The sequence below is a fragment of the Peromyscus californicus genome, unplaced genomic scaffold, assembly GCF_007827085.1.
Source record: "Peromyscus californicus insignis strain IS unplaced genomic scaffold, ASM782708v3 Scaffold_7__1_contigs__length_154581171, whole genome shotgun sequence".
In the NCBI taxonomy this organism is placed as follows: Eukaryota; Metazoa; Chordata; class Mammalia; order Rodentia; family Cricetidae; genus Peromyscus; species Peromyscus californicus.
Window position 1 is genome coordinate 23,308,617 of NW_026294595.1, and position 27,938 is coordinate 23,336,554.

The following is a 27,938-nucleotide window of genomic DNA, read 5'->3' on the forward strand; positions in this document are numbered from 1 at the left end:
ACAGATGAAGTAACAGATCCAGAGAGAATGTGATTTTTTTTCCAAGACTGTCAAGTTAGTCCTATTCACTATATCATAGTCTATAATAAAAAAATTTGTAGAATATAAACACAATATAATATACAATGAATTTATAAAATGAAAGGTTCAAAACCATCTAAAAGCACAGATTTAAAGTGAAATTAAAGTTTCTTTATAAAATGCCAATTGGAATCACTAACAAGATAACTGGGCAGTGGGTAGAGACAAAGAGTCAGCTTTCATCAAATAAGGCAAGCATTTTCTTTAAAAGATCTTCGTGTCAATATATAATTAAATAACATTTGTAAGGTATCTGTTCCATCATGAGATCTAGAGCCCCATAAATCTGTCTCCCCCCACACAGTGCCTTTTCACCCACCCAAATTTCATGAACATTCATGGACTTAAGTAATTGCAGATTGTGGAATATTGACCTCAATGAAATCAAATTTTTAGTGATCTACTTCACTCAAGAATTGGTCAAGGCTCCACAACCAAATATTAGGCTGAGCTCAGGGAATCCTGCTGAACAGAGGGAGGAAGGATTGCAGGAGCCGGAGGGATTAAGGACATCCCAAGAAAACCCACAGAATCAATTAACCTGGCTCATAGGAACTCATAGAGTCTGAACCTAAAGCCAGGGAGCCTGCATGGGACATACCTAGGCCCTCTACATATATGTGACAGTTGTGTAGCTTGGTCTATTTGTGGGACTCCTAACAATGGGAGCAGTGGCTGTCCCTAATACTTTGGCTAGCTTTTGGGAACCTATTCTTCATACTATATTTCCTTGCTCAGCCTTAAGACAAGGAGAGATGCTTAGTCTTACTGTGACTTGATATGCCATGCTTTGTTGACACTCATGGGAGCCCTGCCCTTTCTGAACAGAAACAGAGGAGGAGTGGATTGGGGGGGGGGCGGGCAGAAGGGAGGTGGGAGAGGGGATGGGAGAAGAGGAGGGAGGGGAAACTGCAGTTGGGATTTAAAATAACTAAATAAATTAAATAAAAATGTGCATATGCAAAAAAATTGGTCAAGGTGTATTTCAAGATGACTTGTTATTTGAAAAAATTAAAATCTTAGTAGTGTTTTATGTAATTTAAGATATAGTATTTGGACTGTTATAATATGGTTTTCAAATATGGTGACTTAGGTTAATTTAAATCTACAGGAGACAAAGGGCAGTAGAAAGATTTCATTTGATGTTACAATAGGCAGAAAATGTGATGTACAGAAGTTGGTTGCTGTCAACAAGAACTTTCGCAGGCAAAGAAAGACTACCAGAAGTTCCAAGGTCCATTTTCTATTCAGGAAGGGTGGAGAAGACAGTGACCCATCACGAAGCTTGGGGGAACTGAGAACCCATCCGTGGTAATTCTTTTCAGATTTTCACATCTTGAACAATTAATGCATTTGAAAAATATTACAATTTAAAAGTCTTTTAGGAACTGTCCGTAGCCGTATTTTGGGACTGATTTTATAAATCTAGCATTTTTACCCCATTGCATTTGCTGAAGTAGAGTTAGGGGTTCACTTACTCAAATCTTTCTTGACATTTTATTGATAGAACTTACATTTTGTTCAAATTACTATTACCATTAGGATTGCAATGATATAACATTTTCTATAACCTTCCTGAAATTGTTGATTTTGAACAATACATAAAGATGAGCAGATGCAAGTACCTGTTTGGAGTTACTATTGGGTTTCTCATGGCAACTGTAGTAAGTGGAGTTATTTAAGAGTGAGAGAACAGATTACACTTGTCCTAGGCCATCACAACTGGGAAAAAGCAGTCAAAAGTCATAAATCCAGATTAGGATCTTTAATGGTGATCAACGGGAGCTATGGGCCAAGCAAACTGGAGCTCGCAGTGCTGCAAGCCTATAAAAGAAACATCTCATGGTTTTCTGTGCTGCATTTGGGATGGGCGTATTTGAGGGTGGATTCAATACAAACTAAAAGACTCTCAAAATGTGTATAAATGATTAAAATCCTTCTCATGTGATTTTTTTGTGCCTTTTTTTGTATATGAGAGCCAAATATCTTTGCCTATATATTGTTATTCAATTGGCTGAATGCTAATGAAAAATTTAAAATGTAAACAATAAAAAGGAATATGCTTATTGCATGTTTAGTTTTAGACCAACGCTTATGCATGAACTCTAATTGGGATTAAGGTTTATAAATCACAGCAGCTACTGTATGAGTAAATACAAACTGGACAAATGACCCAGAAAAATAAAGCATACCTTGTAGTTACATAACCAATGGGAGCAGAACTCATCAGGGCAATTTTTACATCAGAGACAGTGATTCTGGGCAACCATTTTATTCATCAGGTTTTTACTAACACTCTTCCTAAATGTTGAGATTGTCAAGATGCCTACCCCCTGTTCACAGAGTTTCCAGTCTAGAGAAGAATAGATAGGCAGTGGATAATCATACTAATGAATATTCATGTAGAGATAGAGATGACAAGTCTGAAAGATCCACAGTTCCATAAAAAGCACACAGTGAAAGATTCAGCCCTTGGGAGGGAGTTAGGAAAGACTCCCAGAAGGCAATTCTTCAAATGAAGTCCACAGGATGAGTTGAAGTTGTGTAGGCAAAAAGGGAGGTGGACGATAAACCTATCAGGTGGCATGTGTAAAAAGCTTGGAGAGGATGGTACTCATGAATTTAGACTGAATAGTAGAAAAACTATTGTGGAGTAGAAAGAGAGAGAGAAGAAGAGGAAGAGAAAATTAAGTTGATGCCAGAGAACCAACTAGTTCTAGATCAGCATATAGGCCCCCGTGGTTCATGCTAAAGATCTGGTTATTGAGTTAGACCAATGGTGTTCATCTGTGAACTATTATGGCTTTTAATGGACATTTGGCAATGTCTGGAGATACTTTTGGTTGTCATAGGTTGGTGATGCTACTAGCATTTCATAGGTAGAGGCAAATGAGTGGCTAACCTTTCTACAGTGCAAGAATTACAACAAGGAATTATCTGGCTCAAAGTGCCACTAGTGCTGATGTTAAGAAAGCTTGACATAGACAATGAAAATTCTTCAAAGAATTTTAAGAAAATGAGAGCAGATGACAGGACCAGAGTTGTATTCAAATAGTTCATCGTGGTTGTGATGAAAGCATGGATAGGAACAGCAGCCAGAATGAGTTACTATGGTTTGCTAGCTGAGGAAGTGAATGATGGTGGTAGCTTAGATTACTCTGTTGGCAAAGAAGATGATTGTTTTTATAGTCAGGAAAAAGTACATTCGAAACACACTCTTAGAAAGTAAAAGTAAGGTCAAAAGATGCCATGCACAGCATGGCCTCTTCTTTGTAGTAAAATAAAAAGAATTACTTCTTTGTAATAAAATATTTGTAATTTAGCAAAAATAGTTGTAATTTTGCACAGGAAAAATTACAAAGGCTGTAAATTAACATGGCATCATAGGAGTAATATTTAAATGTATTTATTTAGTATTTACTTACTTTCATATATTTATGATGCACATGCATTATTTTTACAATAAAAATAAAAAGTTAACTATAATTTTCTATTTCAAATTCACCTTTCCAAATAAGTTCTAGACAACCATGGAGCTGTAGACACCATATTTTCTGTCAAATACTTTTCATAATTCATAGATTATAAAAATAGAAATCACAGGAAGATGTGAAAGTGATTCAGTGTTCCAAGGAGAATATGCAGTTATGAATATTGACTAGTATTCCTTCTTTTTCATGGAAACTTGGGACCTCTGAGTCTTTCTGTATACTTTACTGATCATCCAAATTCTCAGTTTCCTCAGAATATCTATTCCAATTCATACCGTGGTACGTCATTTAACTTTCCAAGGAAAAGCTACCATTTTTTTTTCTGTAAGCTAAAAATTGGTATTGGTTCTTAAAGACTTGAGTCAGAACCTACCTACTTACAGATGCATCTAACTACCTGCTTCATATTGGGTAGTCACTGAATTCTACAGACCAGAATTTCTTTCTTTTGGGTCACAGATACGTATGTGACTTAAAGTCTACTTCTTAGAGATGTTTCGATGGTAAATAGTTTCACAGTGATGATGTGGCTGAATAGCCAGTAGGTGGTAGAGCAGTGTGGAGTAATATAACTGACCCCAACCCCCAAAACTCTTTATTTAGAGTGTACTTTGGTTAACAGCATATGTACACATTACTTAACTTGTACTTGTCACCAGGAAGCTGGTGATATCATCACATGACTAGTTTCTTAGCGAATGATCCAATGGCTGACACAGGGAGTGGTGGTATATGCTATAATCTCAGTCCTTGAGAGGTGAAAGCAGAGGATTAGTGTCCAGGTCGGCCTGGGTTATGAGACCCTGGGCCAAGAAACAGTAAACAACCAATTTCTCCAAATCAAACCAAAACCAAAACCTAAAATTGTCTGATGACCTTTAAAAGGGGTCAACCTTTTACCCAGGCAATAATTTAGGTGTTGGCAGACTCAAGCTTATTCATTTTTATTTTATTACTGACTTATCCTCTGAGTACAATCTCTCTAAGCACTGCAGTGTGGAGAAGTGGTGTATTTCTCAAAGAGTAAGTGGCTGGCAGGCTAGAGCTGGTCCATTATAAACTGTCATTGCAGAATATGCAAACAGAGTGGTCTGATGGAGTCAAGCAAGCCTCAGAAAACACGATTTTCAGAAATGGTCCATTTATGTGAACTTCCGTAGTTAATTTCCCATCTTGAGGCTTCTTTCCTTAATATTTTAAATCAATGAGTCAAAATATAAGATTTCTGAGCCTTTATAATTCTGTTCTATGTTTTTTGTTGAAAGATGTTTAACAGCAGTAATTGGGAAGACATATTTTCATTTTTCTTAATCATTTCGATTTTAACAAACTTAGAGTCATGAGATCTTCTATGAGACTCTAAGAATATAATGAGCCTTTTAAACTTTTTCTTTTCACATGTAAGCAAAAATTAAGGATTTATAAAATGTTTTGACCTTATTCACATGTACTGGAGATCAGACCAAAACAAAAACAAGGCTTTATCTAGAGAGGTGTGCATGGTCTTTCATTAGTTCCTGGATGATAACAAGATGTAAGAATTATAGACTGTTGAGCTGCACATTGAAGCCTGATCCACTGCCAGGAGACACTGTGCTCAGAGAATGTGTCGGCTTTGTATAGTCTCAGGATTTTGTTATACAATCTCAGACTGTTTGATCATTTTCTGAGATTCATATTCTGTTTCTAGTTCTTAACTTTAGACAAATTCTTAGGATGAAAATATTATCAACTAAAGGTTGACTGTGTGTGGTGATATTGTGTTCCCCAATATATTGTGAACACTAATAAACTTATCTGGGGTCAGAGAACAGAACAGTCACTAGACAGACATAGAGGCCAGGAAATGGTGGCACTCACACCTTTAATCCTATCACTTGGGAGGCAGAGATCCACCCAGATCTCTGTGAGTTCAAAGCCACACTGGAAACAGCCAGGCATGGTGACTCACGCCTTTAATCCCAGGAAGTGAGCCTTTAATCTCAGGAAGTGATGGCAGAAAGCTGAAAGGTACATAAGGCGTGAGGACCAGGAACTAGAGCTGGTTAAGCTTTTAGGCTTTTGAGCAGTAGTTCAGCTGAGATTCATTCTGGATGAGGACTGAGAGGCTTCCAGTCTGAGGAAACAGGATCAGCTGAGGAATTGACAAGGTGAGGTGGCTGTGGCTTGTTCTGCTTCTCTGATCTTCCAGCATTCACCCCAATACCAGGCCCTGGGTTTGATTTTATTAATAAGACTCTTTAAGATTCCTACTACAACTGTGGAATTCAGTTGATTATGAAAACCTACAGTAAGATAAGTGAAATATCAGGGGAAGTTAGTCTGACTTGCCAGTACTAAGAAAAAATTAGTATATAATATATAACTTGGCACAAGTAAAATTACTTATTTATCAAGTCTGAAAATGTATGTGGGATATTCCTCTTTTAAATATTGCTTTAGGTACCGTATAAAGCAAAATATCTTAAAATTTCATATCTATTTCTTTTAAAAATAATGCAATGAAAAAAATAATGCGATGATACCTACATCTTTGAAGTAGTTAACATTCATCAACATTTCACACCTGAAACACAGCCATTACTGATATGGCAGTAAACCTGGATTTCATTATGTTGACATGTATTGACGAGACAAAGTCTGCAACTAACGTCATCCATAATGCTCTTTGTCAGTTACATGTTTTGGATGATCCTAAAAAGTATACATCCTATATGTGTTGTACATTTTCCTGTTGTCATAAATGATATCTAGAAGTACAAAACATTTGTTGCTTATATTTGTCAACAATAAGGTGAAAATAATCCCATGCTGAATGTTTGCATCCTCCAGAGTTTAGATACCTAAGAGGCCACTGGTGTGCCAAGGGAAGAAATAAAGGAAACGTTCTAGATACTTGGAAGAAGACATTAAAAAATTGATTGAGTACCAGATTTAAGGAGAAAAAGTGCCAATAAGAAAATGCATCTTTCAGGATTAAATTCAGCATTTGTTACTTAATAGCATTTGTCATCTTCCAAATTTTCATATGTAGCAAATTAATTTCAAGCCATTTTGCTATTCCAAGTGTCTTTGTGTATTGTATTTCTTTTTTCATATTCTTTTGGATAACATTTGGGAAAAAATAAGACTACAACAGTCAATGATTACATTCAGGCTGGAAGACAGTTGTAAGACCAAGGAACAGGTGGAGTGTATGTGATGGGAATATTCACTTTTTGTGCCACCATTTTGTAGTTGTTAAAAAAAATAGCAAATGGTGGATATTGTTTCTTTACAAAAAATGGTTCTGTACTGGATCCATCTGCGAAGTATAAACATGTCATCAGCACTCATTTTCCATCTCCAAAAAACATTCTCCATGTCCATATTTGATTTTCAAGTGCATCTGTGCACCGATGGAAACCCTCCCAACAGGCTGCCACACAATTGCAAAACCCACACATTTCTGTCTTTGAATCAAACTTTCACAAGAGCCTGGCCTCCCATGGGCATAAGCTTGTTTCCAAGTTACAAAGGTCCCCTGGGTGATCCCAATCAATGTCCATGGTAATGTTAAGTTATTCTTTTTAAGGAGGTGATATTATCCATAACTTTTTTTTACTACTTTATTCAAAATATTTTTTTTGTGTGTGTCCTAGGAGTTTTCTTTAGATCATATTGTATTTCCCTAATTATCACACTTGAACTCTTGAGTTCCTCAATGACTAAACCCCCATTTGAGAAAGAATGTGAAGATCTCAATATTAGTTTGGTTATCCAGAAAGCATTAGAAGAAAAAGCAGGGGAGAGCATTTCAGAAATGTGAAAGACAAGCATCCTGGGCCCTAGGAGCCCCTAACATTATTGATGGTCACAAAACCTGAAAGAACTGAAAACATTACTGAAGAATTTCTTCTCTTCATGAACCCACATTCAGAAGTGAACCCCGTGGTATAGAAAGATTTTATTTTACCTCATTATTTCTCCTGCACAGTATGAGGGTTACCTTCACCACAGAGCAAGGAGTAAGCCTTGCTTGTCATTTTTAATCAGGTTGTTTTAGGTAATTTTTGTTATGCCCCTCATTACTGAATTGTTGATCAATAGGTGCAGCGAGTGTCACTAGCTTTTCTCATCAAACCAGGTCTGACAAAGCAGCGCATGCATGGGAAAGAGGCAGCTAGGTGAAACTAATGCTGTAGATGTTTGATTCATTAGGAGCTTATTGTTAACGGGGTTGTCTGATTGTAAAGGCTCAGTCAAGCAAAAGAGTGCAGAGTAATCAGTCGGATTTATAGTTTGCAGGGCTCAGAAAAAAATCAACATAAACCTTTGGATAGAGCAGAGACAGAAAAATCCCCTTTGGGCAGGCCTAACCTGGAACCAGCCAAATAAGGTCATGCTACATGAAGGTTTCCTGTTAGGTGATGGGAGATAGGGGCGGATTAGAGCCATATGGCATGGCCTATCATACCTTCTGACTTAAGATAACAAAGCCAAGCTTTGTGCTTAGCTGGTTTTGACTGACATCATCAATTTTATTTTATGTTGGTCACCTCCGGTAACAGGAAAAAATGGCCTAGGGTTGATAACACATGCTTTCCCCCCTCTTCTTTTTCTTTTAGTATTAAGATGCCTAGAAGCCAGTTTTGTGCTGTTAAAAATTTCAAAGAATTAGTAGCTTCCTTTTCTATCACCCATCCTCCAGCAACTGTCAGCCCCTCCCCCTTGTTTTCAGTTTGTACCTTGCAAATGAGAGGCAGCCGTATTCAGAACCAGATGCGAGGCTCCTAGAGAATGAGCATAAGCTGGTGTACTTTAAGCCTAATGGGAAGTTTTATATGCAAGGGCCTTGAACTGATTAGTATAATTCCCTCTTTAATACAGCTGTCCCTCCAGATTAAGGTAAACCAAATGTTGCAATCAGAGATTAGTGTACCTTGCCAGTTATTAACATCCCCGGGTGCTCAGCGAGCACGTCAGACGCTAATGCTGTGTATTTATTTGCTACCTCCCCACTGTAACTTGAACTTCTGCACCTGTCAAAGCATTCCAGTGAAGAGTGGGGCATTATTGGAAAGCAAAAGTTTTATACCTGTACACCTGTTTTGTTTTGTCACAGCTAAGATTTTCTTTCGGCGTGCCAAGACTGCCAGGTGCCTTAATCTGCTATTCTTTTGGTTTTGTAAAGAAAGACTTTGTGTGCTACATCACATTTGTTACTTTCATATGCTTGAGTTTATGCAGCTGGGAGCGGCTCACCTAAACTTCTGTGTGTATTTTCTCTTACGAGGAGGTACCTAGTAAGGGCGAGGTTTCTTGCCCAGAGTCTCCTACATCTATTTCCCCTGAGACCTCCAGCCTAAGCAGTGTCTTTGTCACAGAGGTGGGTCTCCCAACTGTAATGTATTTGGCAGGATATCCTGCTTCTTGAAACTCAGATGTCAAGAAAGACAAAGTCCTGGCTATCTCAGAAAGATCTGGCTCTGTTTCTTTCCCTCTTCAGCCTCCACCCAGGTCACCCTTGGACCACAGGTCCAAACCAATGCAGTGAGTACACTGGAGAAGCCAGGCAGCTTAGCTGGGCTGGTTGTCTTAGAGCCTGCGGTAAACTGGTGCACCAGGACTCCAGTCCTTCCATGGGAAGGTGTGTCAACTGCAAAGGAAAAACAGCGGAGAGTTTGAGGAAGAGACTTCATGTTTGTGGAATGAAATACCTTTTGGTTTTTATCAGCATCTTCTACGACTCAGAGACGCAGAATCAAGAAAATACCTTCTGTGAAATGTTTGCTAAGTGACCAGGAGCCTCAAACCAGGATCTGCTTTTGAGAACGTGCTGGGTGAAATGTGAAAGCACGTAGCTGGGGCTTCCAGAGATGCATCAGATGCCAGCCGTGGGGGGCCACTGTGGCCTTTTCCTCCGGGGCACTGGAAGGAGCCTGGTGCAGGAGGTGTGCAATGCTAGAGGACCTTTCTGTGCTGGCCCACCTTGCCCAACTCCATCGTGGTATTTGCACACTGATTGCCTGGTGCAGTTTCTCCATATTATAGCTTAATTGCAGATTTTTTGAAAAGACAAAAATATGTTCATATCTCAGGAATTATGTCTTGCAGCCTACTAAATATGCTAATGCAGCACTAAGCGGGGATAAAGTTCTTGCCATACCCCCCAACAGTTGTGTGGAGCCTGCTGCCAAGCGATTGTTAATTGTGAAGCACAAGCAGGCTTTGCAATCCATCTTAATTGTCATACTTACTCCAGGTTCCGTGATAAGGCTCGATGTTCTGTTTAAAGTGACAATGTTGACAAGAGGAAAGGGTGTGGGCCTGAGCCTGTGGTTCTGAAGGGGTTGTGGGCTCTGACCTGCCGAAGGTTGATATGGACAGTCTGCGAGGGGATTTTAGTTGTCATGGGGTCCCCAGGCAGTTGAATGGAGGGACTGTCTGTCCTGCTTTTTCCTGTTAGGATCCTGACACGTGGAGCATTGATGAACTCAGCACAACGTTGAATGGGAGCTTTTTGGCAGCTGAGACACTGGGGCTAAGCTGCAGGTCAGAGATAAACCAGTGCGGATCTCCTCCTGCACGCGGCTCCTCGCACGCTTTCTTCCCTCCTGAGTGCAGGAAATGGCTCATGCTAAACACGTTCCCTTTTCGCCTTGCCTTTCTTCTAAAATGGAGCTTGACAGATTGGACTTTGCAGCTCCCCCATTTTTTTTTTCTTCACCACCTCTGCCTTCTACCTCAGAAATCCTCTTCAGGAAGCAGGAGTTCATCTTGGTGGGGAAGCAATAGGGTGTTGCTTGACTTTCAGGGATAGCAGAAGGCTATGGCTGCCTGGTTGCTGAACACAAACTTAACAGCTGGCCATCTTTGAGCTCCCTTTAGCATTTCCCTTCACATCTCTTCAGTACACACCAGAAGGATGATACAGGGCAGAGTCTATTGTCCAGATGAATGCAGGCAAACACCGTGCAACAGTAAGCCACATGAGAGGAAAGAAAGATCAGATTTGGGAGGTCATACTGATATTTAAAGATTATTTTCTCCAACAAGCATGTGGCTCTCTACTCACAGGGTGCACTGCTGTTCATTCCAAACTTTGGTGTTGTTTGACATGCAGTTGGGTTTTACAGGTTTCTGAGACGTGGAGAATAAAGAGGAACTGCCAGCAAAGAGTTACTCTGAAATCTTTGGTGAACATCTTGGTAGAAAGAATTCCATCCAGTACTTGTATCTGCCCTACGCTTTGTCAGTCAAAGCTTTAGTTAAAAAGAACATTTGAAGTAGATCCTGATGTGGTATTAATTCTTGACTGTGAAACCACTCACAAACCAAGTCAAATTTTGAGTCAGAGGGCTGTGAGTGTGTGTGTGTGTGTGTGTGTGTGTGTGTGTGTGTGTGTGTGTGTGAATGTCATTGTAGGTAAAGGTGTCAGGAAGGGGAGAAAGAGATAGAAAATAAAAGGCTGTGGGTGGAATTGAGAGTAACAGTACAGTCCCAGGGCTAACACCTTGGAACGAGTTGGTGATTCTGCCTTTTGATCTCTGCCACCTCTCACCAACTTCGTGTATTCTCTGCCACCTCTCACCAACTTTGTGCATTCTTTTGGTCTCATGGGGAAAGAGGAAGGGAGGGAGGGAGAGAATGAGGGAGGGAGGAAGGGAGGGGGAGAAAGGGAAGGGAGGGAGGGAGGAAGAAAGAAAGAGCGAATGAATGAATACGAGAGAATGCACCAAATACATCGAACTGGTAATGATCCTGCTTTGAACTCTATCAGAATTTGCTCTGATGCAAGACACAGTGAAGCAGGGTTCCCAGGCCTCCCCCTGCATTCACACCAGGTCATCTTCATCCTCTCTGAGTGAATGGAAGTTTGATGTCCCTAAACTTAATATACATACTCTGGCACCATTGAAGGAGGGTTTCTACTATTTTCCAACTTTGCTTACCTGCCACCCAAGGCCACTAGCTAGAACAGGACAGCATTGGGAACCCAAAGAAATAGAAATGGCTGTAAAGTGTGATGTTCACTAGGCAGCACACAGCAGACACTGTATTTTTAGTGTTTCTGGTGGAAGACTGAAGTTGGCCTTACTTCTCATTAATTGTGCCCTTTGGCTGTGCTTGCTAGTTGTAATACTGTATAAGGAGGCGGTTCAGCTTGGTAGGAGCTTCTATCTTGAATGGAAGATGGGATTGTTTATACTTTTCTATCAGTGTAAAAGTGTGACTATATGAATTAACTCCAAATATTTGAATTCTAGATATGTGTATGTGCAAGCCACTGTCAGGAGATCCAAGGGAGACAGAGTCTGTACTCTGTGACTTGAAGAACCTAAAATCTCTCCCCTGGATAACCGTGGCATGTACGATCACACCCAATATTTCACTAGTACAGCAATTCCTTGAAGTAAAATCATGTTTTCCCGATGGATGTTCCTTTTGTGTTTCAATTGTGATATCTGACAGGGACTGTATCCTACACTGCAGATAATGCTGATTTCTTATTTACTGACCAGAAAGAGGGAAACTATGTCTGTCAGCTAATTGGAAATTACAGCTATATTATATATTACATATCTCATGTGTATTACAGCTTTTTGACCATAGAATGGGTCAAAGAAGTTAACTAAGTTTAAGGTTTGTCTTCTCCCAAGTAATTTGAATCCGTCAAGATGCACAGATGTTAGAGAAACTTCTAGTCAGTCTTGTGGAACAAACAGAGCTAAAGATTTCTTAACAATACTTTTAATTTCTGACCACTTTACCCTCACCTGCAAGAGGAGCAACTTGAGCGCACAGTGTCTTGTACGATTCAGCCTGGTCTCCACTCACTCCGTCTCTCTGTCTCCATCTCTTTCTCTCTTGCAAGCTTTGATTTTCACATTGTTACTAAGGCCAATATTGAACACTTGGGCTCAAGTTAGACTCCTCCTTCAGCCTCCTGAAAGCTCGGACAACAAGTGTACCTTCATGCTTGACTTCACTAAATATGGATGCTTGTCTTTTGGGGAAGACATGTTCCTCTCTCCTCTTGTTCATGTTCTCTATTTTTATTTATGACTACCATGTAGGTGTTACTGCTTTAAACAATAGCCTGATTGTCTGAGTGTTTGCTTTCATACTATTTGCATGAGCCTTGTCATCACTATTATGAGTAAAACTCCCTGTGACTGAGTATATACCTTTGTATGTGTGTGTACAAATATATGCATCTGAAATGTGAAACAAAACCTGTTGTGTGTTTACAGAATGTTTCTGTAAATAAATGGTTATTAGAGTCTTGTGTTTGTGCGTCTATAATCTTTATCCTTTATCTTTGCTCCATCTAACCCATGATTTTCTCTCTTCATTTTTCTTTTTCTTTTCTTTCTTTTTTTTTTTTAAAAAAAGACATTTATTTTTATTTTTTTTGTGTGTGTGTGTAAGTGTGCTTTGCCTGCATGTATCATGTGCATTTCTGTTGCATGTAGGGGCCAGAAGAGGGCATCATATCTGCAGTTACAGCTCGTTTTGAGCTGCCACATGGGTGCTGGTAACTGAGCTGGGTCCTCTGCAATAGCAGCAAGTGCTCTTAACTGTTGAGCCTTCTCACCACCCCATTGTCTCAATTTTTTTTTGGTGACTTAAAAATGTATATTGTTTTCTTTATGACTGCTCTAGTTTTATATACGTACTGTGTAATGTTTGGACATACAGAAAATATAGGCAAGAATAAACTCACCTATAATCTCACCATTGAGAGTTGAACATTGCTATATTTTGATTTTTTTTCTTTTTTTTTTTTTTTTGGTTTTTCGAGACAGGGTTTCTCTGTGTAGCTTTGCACCTTTCCTGGAACTCACTTGGTAGCCCAGGCTGGCCTCGAACTCAGAGATCCGCCTGGCTCTGCCTCCCGAGTGCTGGGATTAAAGGCGTGCGCCACCACCGTCCGGCTTGATTTTTTTTAAATCTTCTGGTTTATTGTTTTACCAAAAATGCATGTATTGCTTTACAGCTTTAAAAAAAGTTTCTTCTCTTATGTACTGTCTTCAAATTCTACTTTCTTTTCTTCTTTCTTTCTTTCTTTCTTTCTTTCTTTCTTTCTTTCTTTCTTTCTCTCTCTGTCTTTCTTTCTCTCTTTTTCTTTTCTTTTTTATAAAAGATTTATTTATTTAAGTTTATGTGTAAATGTATGTGCCTGAGTTTATAGAAGGGAACCATGTGCACGCAGGTGTCCATAGAGGTCAGAAGAAGTATCAGATTCTCTGGAACTGGAGTTACAGATGGTTATGAGCTGCCATATGTGAGATGGGAATCAAACCCAGGTCCTCTGGAAGAGTAGTCAGTGCTCTTAACTGTTGAGCCATCTCTCCAGTCCCAAGATTTTTTTTTGGTTGTTTGCTTTGTTTGAGACAGGGTCTCACTATGTAAATCTGTCTTTCCTGGACCTCACTGTGTTGATCAGGCCTGTCTCAAACTCACAGAGAACCACTGCCTCTGCCTCCCAAGTTCTGAGATTAAAGGAGTGTGCCACCATGCCCATCCTTCTACTCATTTCTTTTACATTGATGGGTCTGTGTGGGGTTGATGTAACACACCTGAGTGCTAACAGCAGGATCCAGTTTGTGCTATAGGGAGGCTATCTCACAGCATCTGCACACTGTTTTGGTCTTCTTGATATGCATTTTCCTGCTATGAGTTGGTGATTTTATTTTTAATCTTTGTTTTTGTTAATACTTCTTTCTAGTTCAAAATAAGAGAAATTAGCTAAAAATAACCAAATATTATTATCCGAGATTTTAAAGTAGCATGAAACAATAGGTTGATAACTTTGACTCTTAGGTTAAAAAGTATAGCTCTTTTATTGGCTCTCTGCAAGAGGAGGAAGTTGGGGCCAAGTACACGGTTGATGCTACTCTGTGCATGAAGGAGCCTACTTTTGGCAGCTAGTGAATAAGTTTCAGTATTTTAAGAAAAAGTAGCTCATTCCTTTCACACTTAGTTGATTTAATCCCCTTCTACATGGCAGACACTGTTGTAGTCATAGAGATAGGACAGCAAATAAAACAAATCAAAATATGTCTTTGTGATAGCTTACTGCTTACAAGTAAACTAGTTGAAAGTTTAAGCTTCCTACTTGATTTTACACTTTAAGAATGAATTGCACTCCATCTTCTAAATTCAGAATCAGCTTTGAGTCATGTAGGGAAAGGTTTATTATTACGGAATTATTCTGATATCATGTCTCTCTTTTAAAAGCCTCTTTCACTGGCTACTCTCCCCGTTCCAACTTTCAGTAGGTAAAAAGGCAAACAAAAGTAGTGGCCCAAACCACTTTTGATGAAACATAAATGCCTTGATTTGAATGCATTTTATTTCTTGAAGAGGAGGGTAGGAAGCCAGGAGAAGTAAGAGCTAATATGCTTTTCTAATCTCACTCAAGAGCAAATGATAGATGCAAAGTGTGAGAGGATTTTTACTTTCAAATAGAGCTGAACAGGTGTTTACTTGCAATGATGGGCTTTGCCACTGATCATGAGTAATGGAGAAGTATGAATAGCAAGGAAGAAAGATAAAAAGAGAAAGACAAAGTCCAAAAGACCAAACATGAACTGAATTCATGCATGAGTCCATACGGTTCTAGATATGAACCCATGAAAGACAGTGAAGCATGGAGAAATTAAGAAACAGGATTTCATGGTTATCTTGGTGGTTTCCTCACCCATTTCTTTCAGATTGAGTGTGCTTTAGTTTCTCAATCAGACAGCAGGAGAGATGAACTTTCTGCACAGAATTGGACTGTTTGTTTTTTTTTTTTAAATTATAATTCAGGATATTTCACAGATTGTGACATAGAAATATTGAGAATGTAAAGGGTGCTGCATCAGAAATTAGTCTGGGTTTTGTGTTGCTGTGTAAGAGAGAAGAAGTCTTTGTTAGTCTCTTCAGAAGTTGATGAAAAAAGTATGTGCTATAACTGAACCGAGAAAAGATGAGTTAGTTGATGAGACAAGGATTCCTGCAGTTAAGTGTCTCAATCTGTGGACCAGAGGGTAGCTGCTGACTAGAGGCTGAAGATGCAGCCTGTCAGCTAAGAGAGACCACCAAATTGTTTACAAATGGGGAAGCATGCAGGAGAGCAAAGGGAGGGGAATGGAAAAAAGTGAAGGTAGGTAAGGAGGAAAACCTGAATGAACAGAGAGAGCTGTAATGAATTATAGATGGTGTAATTGCTCTGGAGTTTTAACATTAGTTCATTACTGGTGAAAAATGCTCTTCTTTATGTAGGATGGTAAAAATTACATTTATAATTACTTTGGTATGTGATTACCTAGGAACAAGGAATATAATAAAATCATGTTCATGGAGATGATAGAAAATCCTATTTAGAAAAAAAACCCCTCCTATTTAGCATAGGTGATGTTTTGTGAACAGAGATGTCCAGCCTGCACATTAACATAGCTTTGGTACTGCTGGGATTACACCTGCAGCCTCACCTGACCAAACATGCGCTTTTAGCATTGGTGCTTAGTTTTGAAAAAGGTAAACTCTGACCGCTGTCGATTTAGTTTCATATCCATACACTTCCCCTTTATGTCTTCACAAAACTCTGTCCCTGTGATATCTTAAAGTCAGCAAATACCTATATGTTTGATAAGGTTTCCTTTCTTACATGCAATGAGATTCTACACTATTCACAAACCTGTGGCACCATCAATGCTTATTATTAACTGTGGTCATGAGCAATACATATAGCAACATATACATATAGCAACAGAGTCTCATGATATGTATCCCTGGCTGTCTGGAAGTCATTATATAGACTGGGCTGGCCTTGAAATCACAGAAATCTGCCTGCCTCTTCTACCTCCCTAGAATTAAAGGTGTAAGCACATACATTTTGCATGAACATTCTTTATTGATATAAGAAAAAGCAGACATAAGGTCTTTATGTTTAAAGGACATGTACAGAATGCCCTGCCTCGTGGCCCATACCCACACCTTGTACAAGAAATATTAATTGATGTTGATGGACACATGTCACCAGCAGGAACACCCCGTCTTACTCTGGTCTTCAGATTCCCCAAGTCTTGTGAGCTAGAGTGGTTCCTTGCTGCTGTAATTCCTTCTGTTCACAGCAAATGAAGAGATTTTTTTTTCTTTTTAAAGTTTTTTTTTTTTTGGTTTTTCGAGACAGGGTTTCTCTGTGTAGCTTTGCGCCTCTCCTGGAACTCACTTGGTAGCCCAGGCTGGCCTCGAACTCACAGAGATCCGCCTGGCTCTGCCTCCCGAGTGCTGGGATTAAAGGCGTGCGCCACCACCGCCCGGCAAGATGTTTTTCTTTTTAAATAGAAGCATCCCTGGTGACTTCAGCAAGACAATGCATCACTTATATTATTTGTTCAAGAATTTAACTCAGGAAAACTTTAAAATGGACAATAGTTTATATGCAGAGATACATACATATCTCTCTATGTGGCATGTGTATTTACACACATACACAGCTATATATTATAAAAATGGAATTGTAAGGTGGGGAATAAAAGTAGTTCAACCTTAAGGGGATTCAATCTAGTTGGGTAGAAGTTATAAAAATGTTTTTAAAAATTGGTTGTTTTATGTTCAGCATTTCACAACAAAAGTCAATAAAATATCTTCCAAATATAGAGATGAAGAAGGCTTCATTAAATCTTCAGAGGGATTTTATTTATGAGGAATATGAACATACAAAATGCACTATATTTTCAAGGCATGGGAGTGTCAGGCTCCCCTCAGAGAGCACAACCATACTGGAAAGATGGCTGCCACTTTTACAAGCAAGGCCAAGGCACTTCAGAAGAGTGACAGTCCTTATTTCACTCAAGACAATGATGACTTCAGGTGTGTTGCCTTCCTGAATCCTGATCGCTTTTTAAGGCAGCTACTTCCTCTGGCCTCTTTCCCCACCTCTTTAGCCTGAGAAGGAGAGGACAAGTTTTGGTATTTACCCAAGAGCGTGTCCCATGAGAGGGACATAATAGGAGATAGGAAAGAGCTACACAGAGCTACGAAATTACTTCCCACGAGTCCAGGGCCTGAAGGAGGATAACGTTAAATAAGTGAATTTCTACCTCTTGAGAAATTCCAGTCCCTACAAGTGTCTGCATTATACTTAACAGCCCACCATCTTCTCAAAAAATACAAGTTATGACAACTTTATTATGCCCGCCTTCCCTTCTCAGTTGAAAACATCTCCTGCCTTGCTGTCCTTCTTCATTTGCTTCTTCAGGGAGCCAACACCACTGTCATGCCAAGGCACTTCCATGTCTCACATCCCCGGCAGGCTGACCACTATGTTTAGAATAAATTTTAGCCCCTAAGAGCCTCAAGTTTCCAGGCTTACTTAATTCAGTATGCTTCTGGCTTCTTTCTTAAGCTCACCTCGGGACGTTTTTATCTACTCTCTTTTCTTTTCTGAGTCCCTCTCTAAAAAAAGAGCTGAAGTGTCCACTTCTTCCCTGGGCAAATAAACTTCAGTGCTGTGTCGTGACTACTTCATTTTTGCCATTGAAAAATAATGTGTGTGTGTGTGTGTGTGTGTGTGTGTGTGTGTGTGTGTGTGCAAGTATATCCATGGATGTGTGCATCCTACACATGTGTAGAGGTCAGAGGATAGCTTGCATAAGTTTGTTCTCTTCTTCCACCATGTAGGTCCATGTCTCAGGGATTAAACTCAGGTTTTCAGCCTTGTCAGAAAGTGCCTTTACCAACTGAGCCAACGTGCTAGCCCTGGCTCCCTTTTGTCATTTCTTAGGAAGCAGGTCACTGTCTTCATATTTTGGAAAAGTAAATTTCCGCAATTCAGTCTTTATTTCTTTCCCCTAAATTGTGTTTTCTTTGATAATGCTTTTGAAGTTTAGAATTTGAAGCGTCTGTGAGTTGTCTTTCTGTCTCCACATCACTATGAGAATTAAAGCTGGAGAAGGAGATTTCCTTGGTCTTATCTGGTGCTGAACAGTCTGTGCCAACCAAGTGCTTTGAACATAGTAGGTGCTCAGTGAGTATTTGTGAAATGAAGGGGGGTGAAGAGTGAGTGAGAATGTGGCAACAGGGAGAAGCTCATGCATTGTGCAGTAGATGGTATAGAGAATAGGGTAAATTATATAGGGATTTCTCTACGTTAGCTAAATTGCTTTCTTTTTACATACCAGCTTATTGATGGTGGGTAAATAAATGGATTAAAAGTCTTTTGGTGATGGTGATGTTGTGGTTGTTGTAGAGGAAAGAAGACTAGCCTGAGATGAAAAACAAACAAACAAACAAACAAACAAACAAAACCAGGTCTTGGCTAGTCCACTGGGTGGGAGAGCTCAGGCTGCGTTCACTCTGGAATCCAGATGATTCAGTGACAGTAGCACAGCGTACCAGTGTTGGGGGTGGCAGATGAGTTGAGTTTGTGACATACACAATCACTCTTGTGGTGTTTGATTTTTCTGCAGCCTTTCACAGTGGCATTAAATCTGAAAGGGAATTGCCTTCTCCTTTCTAGTTCCTTCCCTTGCCAGTCTAGGATTGATCCTTCAACGCACATTGGTATGCTCTGTGGGGTCTGATTCCCGAGCATCTTAACAGATGGAGTTTACAAGTTTATTTTCTAATAGAAATAGTAATTTCAAGGCAAGGAAGGGGTTGCAGGAGCTATTTATTTTCACTTTTTAAAAGTAATACCTTCCTGGCGAGCACGCACGTAAATAAGCAGGCGACTCCACAGCTTTCTTGGAAGGCGTCAGCCACTGTAGGTATGGGAGACACTCTCTGGCCAGCCTCAGCTTTCCTGGGCTTTTCTTCCACTTGTGTTGGCACAGTTGGCAGATTTTATTATTAGCGGTGTGTCTTACAAGCCATTCATTCATGGAATATGGCCCTGGGAGAGGAATTTTAATGTGAAAATAAAATTGTCATTGTTTTTCAGGGGCTTTGGGAATATATCACATAATGGAAGAAATCCCTAAATAGTAAGACCTCAATTCAGAAGAAAAGGGGGAGGGGGGAGAGAGAGAGAGAGAGAGAGAGAGAGAGAGAGAGAGAGAGAGAGAGAGAGAGAGAGAGAGATTCTCAGTGGGCTCACTGGACACTGAAAAGTGAAGGTTTTGTTACGGGCACTGCTAGTTGCCCGGCCAGGCTCAGGCTGGCACTGTGGGTTTACTGTAGCTGCTATGTCTGAGCTGAGGAGAGCAGACAGCTGCCTGCTTGGATCCCTCAGCCTCACAGTGTGTTTTTGATTTTGCATTTCAAAAATAAGGTGAACGATCTTAAAGGAAATCATTGCCGGTGATTTTATTTTTTGCCTTTTTCTAATGGACAATTAAAAAGCAATCCTGGTCCCATTCCAGAGATTTTCTCATTTCTTAGTACAACTGTAATTTAGGCACATTGAATAGCGTCATGGCGTTATTAGATATTATCGAGTTTATTTTATTCATGAAAGTATGCGGCACGCCTTATTTGCATTCTTTTAGAGGAAATGTCCTGGAATGGGTTTTGTCTTAGTTCCTTTCTGAGTGTGTCATAAGGTATGTGTTAGAATTGAACTTCCTAAGAACAAGAATAGAGTTTCTTTTCTTCTTCTTCTTTTAACTTTTGGAGTACATACTGGATTTTAAGCTTTGAGGAGTTTCAATGACTATTGTTGCTTGTTTTCTCACAAAGTTCCAAGTCCCACTGTGACACACTTCCTATGTCTAACAGCAGATTTTTTTTTCACATTTCAAATTAGGATAAACTCTAATTAATTTTCTCCAGATATTGTTTTGTAATTTTTTTTTCACCATCTAGGAGGTACTTGGAGATACTCCAGGCTACTACCAAACCAGAGCAGAGGATCACTGCCTTAGCTATTAGTACTTTGTCAGCCTCCCAAAATATCAAAACTATGATCTAGTGTCTAATTTCTGATGGACTTACACTTCAGTAGAATGTCATGTGTTATCAAATGCTCACAGAGGAGGTTGTGGGTCCCAAAAGATAGCTTTTGCAGAAGGCTTTTACACAAATTAATCCAAAGAGCAAGAAGAACACAGAAAACTAGTGTGTTGGGGCAGAAGGAATAAGGTAAATCAATTAAATGATAGAGAAATCTCCAAGAAAATAAAATGGCTTAACTCAACTCAGTCCTAACAATAATATTCTCATCATTGAAACCAATAATACCATCATAAATGCATAATGACTTAAAAAAGGACTCCCTTATTATTTTTTGCCTGATTGGTTCTGAACCAATTATTGAAACCAGATATTGCTTTAAGAATGATAAAGTTTTCTTCCAAGTATCTAAAGAGAATCTCACATGAGAAAGCTAAAAGGAGTAATTTGCAAATAAATTCACCTGCTGAATTTGTGCCTGGAGCCTCCTGTCTTTACCTAATTCATTTTTGGCTCTTGCTTTGCCCTAGCCATGGCGACACACTGCGAAATTCATGCCAAGTCCTCGCGGGTTGCTGGAACGGTTGCACAGGGCCATGGTGAGTAACTGAGGACAGAACAAGCCCCCAGGTTTGGGTCCCACTCAGTAGGAGTTCCTCAGATTTGGTCCGGTGGCAGTTCGTGAAGACCCATTGTGTAGCTGGCTAATTGGTACTGTTAGCCTGTTGCCATTACACGGATCCAGGAAGGCAATTTGGTTTCTCTCCACATTCAGAGCTGTTTTTTTAACACACTAACAGTCCTGGATTGTGAGTTCAGGATCCATTAATTTGATACTAAAATCTAGATCTGCTTTGTGCCTTTCAGGAAAAATTACAAAACTTTTTTAGTGCCCAAAGATCTCCTACAGCTGAATAAAAAGTTCAAAAAGAGATTTGGGTAAGTAGGCAGGTAAAAGGAGATGTCACACTCCTTAGAAAACATTTCTGCTTTCTTGTCCAAGTATCTTTTGGCAGGCAGGTCTGTTTTAGGCTTCCTGCATTTTTTTGCCTGGTGATCTGCAGGGTAATTGCATTCCAAGAGATAGCCCAGGCTGCTTTCCTGCTCAAACTGGAGGAGGTGTTCCTGTGTGATAGATACCTCTGTCCCCAGCCTCCTTGAGGTGGCCATCTCTTATCACCTAGTTCATTTGGGGAACATCTGATCATGACTCCTGTGAGTCTGAATTTATTTCCACTCTAACTTTCTCCAAGAAATAAGGTACTTTCTTTAAAAGAGGATGTCTGACATTATTTGGAGAGGGATCCCTTTCATTGTTAGACATTTCTTACCTTTACTATGCAGCACAAATACAAGTGCAGAATCATTCAACAGTGTTGCTACGGGCTCCAAGTTCTCAACTTCTGTTCATTTTCTCCTCTTTCATTTTGTTCTTTAAAAGTGAATGTTTATTTATGCATTTTTCCTCTTTAGCTCTGTCTTATTTTTGTGTCTGCTTACATTTTAGGATTTGCTAGGAGAACAAAATAAAATTTAGAAAACCCACAGAGAGAATAAAACTTAATGAAGTTTTATTAAGTAATGAATGTGAAAAAGAGCCCTTTCTTTCCCATTCCAGACTGATTTAGAAGGGGCTTGGTTTGTCCCATTCTGCTTCAGGCTACTTGGGTTTTCATTCAGTGGCTCTGTTCATTTGCACCTGATTTCACTGGTGCCAAGGTCAAGGGCTTGCTCCTCAGAGCTGCTGCACATTTTCCCAAGAATGTACAGAGAGCTATCGCGGTCACTAGAATATAATGCAGGTTCTGAAAGGGACCAGGAATATGAGTGGTGGGTTACACTCCAGCCCTGGTCCTGTCTCTCCCTACGTCAGTACAGAATGTGCCACTTCAGATGGGAGCTTGTCATTCAGCCTCCTTGCATCTCTGTCCTCTCATCTGTTGAATAGAGATAAGATGTCCTCCTTTTCTACCTTAGCAGGGTCTGGGAAGATTAGATACTGTCCTCAAAGTCCTTATACAAAGGTACTTGCATTATCCTAAACAAGATTAGTCAACAGATAGAAGGGGGGAAAAAGCATTTAAAGGCTCCCTTCCAAGTGTATTTTGTAATACTTTTGAAATATTACTAGTAGTTAGCAACACGGTCCACCGACTTTGGTTTGGTCGGGGAAAGTTAGGTGTGAGGCCATTCTATTTATTTATAAGGTTAAAAATTGTTTGATAGTGAACATTTGTACTAATAAAAACAAAGTGTGCTTTGAATCTGAAACAGGTTTTATTTGAAAAGCAGGTGTAGGGGAAGGTCTCTAGGAACATATGTGCCACTGAGGGATATTTGCATATATTTGATCTGTGAGCATGCTCCACTGATTTTCACAATATACCTTGGAGCTTTAAGTTGTAGCAAAGAGCCGCTGCCATGGCATGGCAATACAGTCGCTCTCTCCAGCTTTATTGCGGCATACAGCGACAACTTCATTTTTAGCGTTAAAAAAAAAAATCCTCTTCACTTCATTCAGACAGTGACCTGCAGGCCTCATTCTGACTGAAGGAGCCATTCAGAATACTTCCAGACAAAAGCCGGGCTTTTTCCTAGCAACCAGATCAAAGGCAGATCTCCCAGAATAGCTCCCGCCCAGGTTTCCTTTGGCGCTTAGGTTCACAAGGATTCTGAGGCTCGTGGTATCCAGTTCAAACTGCTCTTTCAAACTGAAATGGAAAGGAAAACTCCTGAGGAATTTTCGTAGCCTCAGAAAGCTGGCGAGCGTTGCAATGCCACTTAATCTTGGGAGGACATGGTAGTCATTCGAAGCATCTCTAACTTGGTTATCGCCTGCATCTGCATGTACCTTCTGCAAGGCTCCTAGAGAATGGACGCTCTGTTTCCTCCCTGCCGGTACCTAATATCAGCTATGCCCAGGAGTCGGCTGATGAAGACTTCCTGTTTGTTTTGAGTCATTCTTAGGGTGATAAATATACTTTAGCTTTCTGCTTAGAGAAGAAAGAAACCAGCTGCCTTGAACTAAAAAGAAAAAGGCAGAAATTCACTGAATGGCCCCGTTATCATAGAGTTTCAAGGGCGGCCTAAAAATGAGAATTTTAAAACGGGGCAAAGTAAATAATTTCCATACTAAAGCATCTTGCCACAGGCTTAGACCTAAGCTGTTTGTCTTTAATCATTTAGGCAAGTCATACATTTTTCACCCTCCTAAGAGTAACAGCATTGTTTAGAAATTTTGTAAAATGTAAACTTACACTACGGAGTAATGGTGAGCTATATAAATAAACAATTACAGTTGTGGTTTTTTGATCTGACCACAAGCTTTTAATGCCATTTGTGTATGAACATATAATGCTTCTGGATAAACAATAATGTTTACACTGTTGGGTCATCCACTGCTATAGTGAACCATTTGCATACATGATTGTTTGGATTTAGACTAACCCAAGAACAAAAGAATATTATAAAATTACTTAAAGCAAGAATGACAGGAAATCCTTTATAGCTCAAATATCACTTCTTCAATAAAACTGTGGAATTTTTGTCCTGTTTTAATCTCACTTTTGTTCTTTTGTTTCTGAATAAGTTTTGGGTTTGGCGACTAGAATATCCTTGGAGGGAATCTTTGCCTATGCTCTAGAGACTTTAGGATTTTTTGTTTTAAATCTGAATGTCCTCTCCACTACATTTTGATTTTTGTTCTAACTTCAGAATGAGTTTCTAAGAGTTGTGGGTTACACATCAGGTTCTGTCTTCCATGTGCCCAGAGTGAATTGCTTACTTCTTTCCAACAGTCAGTCTCTGAATGTGATTTTAAAGTAGAAGAAAAATTTACTAACAATCTAAGTTTTCCAGTCCAACAGAAAGGAAATGCTTTGTTAGTACAGTTCAAAGTGAAGCTACCATTAAGAGTTTTATGGTGTCAAATTAATGATGCAGGTATCCAGGCAAGGTAGCATACTTGGCCTTATGAGTAGGCATCTCCTTGTGTTTGTAAACTAGGATTTATAAGACTACAGAACTTCACGTGAATAGTTGAGTGTGAAGGTTCTCTAACCCATTGGTATCAGTGACTGAGTGACTGGAACACAAACAGTGGTTTCTTGAAAGTGAGAAGTAAGTAAAGGCTTACTGGCTTACTGGAGACAGGATCCAAAGCTCACATTAAAAAAAAAAAAATCAAATGACATTGGCCACTTACAAAAGATTGAGCAGGTTGTACTTATATATGTAGGAATATATACACACATATATATATGTATATATATATATATATATGTGTGTGTGTGTGTGTGTGTGTGTGTGTGCACACACACATATATACATTAACAAAAACTAATGGAAAAGGAGGCCACAATTTTGAAAGAGAGAAAGGAAAGATATATGGGTTTTAAGGGAGGAAAGGAAAAGGGGAAATGATTAATCATATTATAATCTCAAAACATAAGAGAAATAATAAAAAGGTTAGAAAATAAGCTGGAACTTACTTGACTTGGGTGGAACCTGTCACTTAAGAAATATAAAAAAAAAAGTGTGAAATACCCTCTACTTTTTTGGTGCTATTTAATGTCATGCATCAAGTAGTGAAGCGAAACTTCTATGCTCCCATTGATTTGGCACACACCTCTCACCGTTGTCTTCTCAGCCACAGTCCTTGCTTAGACTGGTTAAAACCAGCTGTGATTGTGACAGCACTTGCTTTTGTAAACTAAACCTTAAAGGAGCGAGAAAACTGGAGGGATTGCCTCCACTTAGAAGCAACACACACATTCATATTCAAATAAAAACCTAATGATCATATTTTATATCGTTAGGTAGAGCCTTACAGTTTACAAGATGCTTTCCCGGGCAACACTTTCAGGGACCATTGGCTGTATCTAAGTGGGGAGAACAGATGACGTCTGCCCAGTGCTGGTGGCCATCCATACAGCAAGGTAAGGTCCTTCTTCGGGAGTGGAGGTGATTCCTCACACTGTGTAAGAACATCTCAAGAGAATCTCCCTTTGGCACACAGGTGCCAAGGAGTATTTCTGAATGTGGTAATGTGGAACAGAGGGAGAAGAGAGTGTGTCCCATGGCAACTAATCCTGACTGTGCCCGACTGAACCTATGGTGACACCAAATTTCTGATCCCAAGAGTTTTAGAAAATTATGTTTTAAAAGGTGAGGTTTTGGCACAAGGAACAACAAGGTATTTTGGTTCATTTGCTGGTTGAGCAAAGGCTTTAAAGAAAAAAACCAAATTATTTATTAGATGAAATAAGGGTGGGAGAGGGAATGTTTTTCACACCCATTTTCACACTTCTGAGGTGATAAGTCCAGCCCTTACAAAATAAAATGGCGGGTTTCACACTAAACCCACCCAGACAAATTCTTGTAGTCCCTACTCATTTAGCCCTTCAAGAATAAAGAGGCACCGAGTGAGCTGCGGAGTGGGCTTCTATCTGCTGGGCTCCACCCTGTTGTCTTCTTGGGACCCCTTCAGCATGCCATGTATGTATGGTTTTCCAGAAGACTATGGTTTTAGAGTTCCTTAATACCAACTGAGCTCCTAGCTTGTACTTATCTTAGATTCTCTTGGCTGCCTTTTTCTTTTTCTTTTCTTTTTTTTTTTTTTTGTCCTAAGCTGCTCATTGGTATGGATCTAATTTATTTCCCACCACCTTACACCTTTCCAAATGGCTTATTTGGTCCCGGTGTGTGATTACAGAATGCTGTCATTGGAATCAGGCTCAGAGATTACTCAGTGTCATATCTGGAAGACAAACAATTCTAAAACATGACCATCGCCATTTTCCTCCATGCAAGGGAGCACCACCCTCAGTTATAGAGCTATTGAAAAGGAAAGCTCCTGGGACTCATCCAGGAATCCTACGACTTTCACGGCCTTCCACGCAGTAAAATCTTACCTTCTTGCTATCCTGAGCCAATTCAGTTCTTTTTCAAAATGAGACAACCATGTCTTGATGTGGTAAAAGCAAGACACATGTCTCTTTTCTGCCTCCGCTGTCACACGCCCCTGGGTTACTTTTCTACCTATCAGTTTCTGACTTCCTTTATGGAATTTCTGTCTTTGCAACTTTCTGGTCCTCCCACCCTTTACCAAGCTGGGAGTCTCAGGAGAATGGAGCCATTGGAAGTGGAGTGCAACTCGGTTGAGTAAACAGATTTCCTTCTTCCCAAATGGTAAGTATAGGACACAAAGAAATCAAGTTAATTTGTTAGGCTCACAAGATTAGTAAATCTACAATGAGAATTTTGGCTCTTGCCTCAGTCTAAAGCTATTGTAATTATACCATACTGTGTCTACTATTGTGATTACTGTTCAAGACTATACGATACGAACTTAAGGAATGCAGTCTCATAGCTCCTGGCCTGCACTGTAGGCTGTCTGGACAGTCAGCGTAACTAATTATAAGATCAGTAACTAAGTAGCTGGCTAAAGTCCAGGAAACATCCAGGGCATCAAATTTTACTCTAGCAGAGTTTGAGCAAGCTACCCAGCACTGCTGGAACACCTTATAAACTTTAACTTTTAGGTTATCAGTCAATTTCATTTCAGTTGTATTGCTATTTTCAATTATAAAATTATTATTTTTTCTTTTCAAATTGGAAATCATCTTTTCCCATTCGATATATTCTGGTCACAAATTCCCTTTACTCATCTCCTCAACCCCCACACCCTTCCAACTCCATGCCTTCTTTCTCTCTCTCTTGAGGAAACAGGCAAATTAAAAAGAGAGAGAGAATAAAACAAAAACAAAGAAAAAGCATGAGAAACACACACACACCATAAAAACACAAATTTGGAAACCATAGTATACATGAAAAAGACTAGTAAGGTAAAAAAAAATGCCCAAAGAAAGCAAATTGAGACCCCTCCCCCTCAAAAAAAGTCTCCAAATACATCATTGTGTTCATTTTGTGTTGGCCATCTACTGTTGGGCATGGGGCCTGCCATTAAGTGTGGTTTGTATACCCAGCGAGACTCCATTGGAGACACTAAATCCTAAAAATGGATTTTTTTCCCTTTATGTGCACTTGTCAGTTGAAGACACAGCTTCTTGGTTAGGGATGAGAGCTCCTGTCCACTTTCACTTTCAGCACTGGGGCCTAGGTGCCTTGGCCCTGTGCATGCTGCCACAGTCTCTGTGAGTTCCTATGTGCATCAGTCCTGCTGTGTCTGAGAGGGCATGTTTCCATGGTTTCCCATCCCCTCTGGATTTTACAGTCGGTCCACCTCCTCTTCACATAGCTCCCTGAGCCCTTAGGGGAGGGATTTGATGAAGACATCCCATTTAGGACTGACTGTTCCAAAGTCTCTCACCTTCTTCTCCTTGTTCAGTTTTGGGTTTCTGTTTTAGCCACCATCCACTATAGGACAAAGCCTCTCTGACGATGGCTGAGCCAGACACTGATCTATGGGTATAGCAGAATATCATTATAAGTCATTTTATAAAGTTATTTAATTTTTAATTCACTGTTTTTGTTCTA

The 27,938-nt window shown here is 39.7% G+C and overlaps 1 long non-coding RNA gene across 1 annotated transcript in view; it reads left to right on the forward strand.

Annotated features, from left to right (window-relative positions):
- Nucleotides 1-27,938, forward strand: part of LOC128102020 (uncharacterized) — a 97,423-nt gene that overhangs the window by 49,183 nt on the left and 20,302 nt on the right. The window contains exons 2-4 of the long non-coding RNA XR_008215300.1: nt 20,972-21,040; nt 25,259-25,378; nt 26,552-26,630. This is a non-coding gene — a long non-coding RNA (uncharacterized LOC128102020). The remainder of the gene's footprint in view (nt 1-20,971; nt 21,041-25,258; nt 25,379-26,551; nt 26,631-27,938) is intronic.